The sequence below is a fragment of the Uranotaenia lowii genome, chromosome 2 (assembly GCF_029784155.1).
Source record: "Uranotaenia lowii strain MFRU-FL chromosome 2, ASM2978415v1, whole genome shotgun sequence".
Taxonomy (NCBI): domain Eukaryota; kingdom Metazoa; phylum Arthropoda; class Insecta; order Diptera; family Culicidae; genus Uranotaenia; species Uranotaenia lowii.
In genome coordinates, this window is record NC_073692.1 from 363,660,102 (window position 1) to 363,662,100 (window position 1,999).

A 1,999-nucleotide genomic window follows, 5' to 3' on the forward strand; every position below is an offset into this window, starting at 1 on the left:
AAACTATTCTTTGGTAAACTTTTTCATCACCCGGGTCTTCTCTTCTTGGGCTGTTCGAATACGGGGTGCCCTATTTTGCTTAAGCCTTTCAGAAGAAAGGAGTCCTGAAAACAGAACTAACCACACATGAATCCTACCCTATCAGAATCCTGTCTAAATCTTTGTTCATAGACCGTAATCTTGAAACAGAAACACTGATTTTCTAGGTTCCGTATGTAGGATCTGTCCCTTGGATGGCCATCGGTCTTGAAACATCGCATCTAGAAACGGTGACAATCAAATTCTGTAAACATCACATAAAGTAATTCACTAGAAGGGTAAAAAGTTGAAAACAAAATACTCACCTTCAAATCCGGCTGTTTTCAATTTCCGGAACTTTTTTTTTCTATCGCTGATAAACAAGCGCCAAAATGCCTAAAAATGAAAAAAATGTTGAAAAATTATGATCAATGGTTTTGCTTAGATGTATTCAAAATATTGATATGACTTACCAGCGAAACAAATCATCCTGAGCCTCACAATCCATTTCTAATTTCCAGATACGAAAACAATTCGGAATGTCAAATGGAACAAACATTGACTACTTGATGTGATACCAATGAGGTACACCACATAGCAAATTGTAATATTACACAACATGACGCGTTCAGATTGTGTACATCGTTTCGATGTAATATTTTAACCGAAATCAATTATAATACACAGGTTGGCTAAAATCCTCCAAAATTACATCGCCCACAGTTACAATTTTTTTTGCTGTGTATGTTTCACTGTATCAGTAACTTCTAAGAAAATCAAATCATCGTTGAATCTGGAGTAACTTTGAACCCAATTGGTCCTTTTTACATCAACAAGCTATGCTTATATTTAAATCCTGACTGATGTTTTTTTCACTTCAAATCTGTCCTTAGCATAACAAACAACGAAAACTTGGTTACCCTCTCAAGTTATTGGAGCTTTTACAGTAATAAATTCTTCATAAACATTTCGTTCTCGATACAGATTTAAATTTCTCAAATATTCTTGTCGATGCTGCTATCGATAGATAAAATTGAAGGGGTTCGTTGTCTGTTGATAGTGGAAGTCTTTTGTATACTTTGTCCCAACAAATGTAGAAGTGAGCTAATGCTAATTCAAATCAATCACGCTACTAACCTCACAGGGTGTTGCCCTATTACCTACATTAGACAGCCACAATTGACGGTTTTGTAAAGTTTCGCTTCTCACAACATCAGCTGCTGTGGCGATTGAAGATACCAATTCACGACCTAAGGTTTAGTTATGGGACAGCTTGATAAAGCTCGGAGGGACGGGCGAGTTTCAGTTTTTATAAAAAAGCATGTTCCTAGGTTTGATCTGAAAAGGCGAATTGTTTATTTTCAGCTTCTGGAAAGGTCTCGAATAGATAAGTTACTGTAACTGAGTCAATTAAAAGATTAACAATTACCTAAAGAAAATGTTTGCAAAAAACGGGGAAATGGTGTTTAAAGTTTCCTTGTTTTTTTTGTTCAAGAATTTGTTTGAATTGATTTAAGGTTTAAATATTTTACAAAAAAAAACGATATAGAGATTTCAAGTCACTTATTTATTCGCACTTAATTAAAACAATATATTGTTAACCTATTTTTGCTCATGTCACATCAAAACCCATCCCACGAGAGCCACCAAAAGTGGACAAGAAATGCTTTTCGAACAAAACTAGAGCACGGTCCAATTTTGATTTCTTCCTCCTTCAGCATTAGGTAATGATGAGACAAACCAAGCAAGGTCTCTTGACAGTTTCAAAGCAAAGCCGACGAAGAAAACACCAATCATCGAAGCGATTCACTGCAAAGGTAGTCACCCTGAGGTGTGAGTGTTTTCGTTTCCTAATTATCTCATTTCACCTACATATAAGTATCTTCACACCCGCTACCTTGCTAGAAAAGCGCCAACCAAACGTGGAAAGCCGAGAAATAATAATAAAATAAAAGAAAAACTGCCGCTGCTGGAAGGAAAA

The 1,999-nt window shown here is 36.0% G+C and overlaps 1 long non-coding RNA gene across 1 annotated transcript; it reads right to left on the minus strand.

The window, feature by feature from the left end:
• LOC129743918 (uncharacterized) lies at positions 1–594 on the minus strand. Its single transcript, XR_008736731.1, has 3 exons — positions 492–594; positions 345–414; positions 1–283 (listed from the first exon to the last, which is right to left on the minus strand). It is a non-coding gene; the product is annotated as an uncharacterized LOC129743918 (long non-coding RNA).
• Between the last annotated feature and the right edge of the window lie 1,405 nt (positions 595–1,999).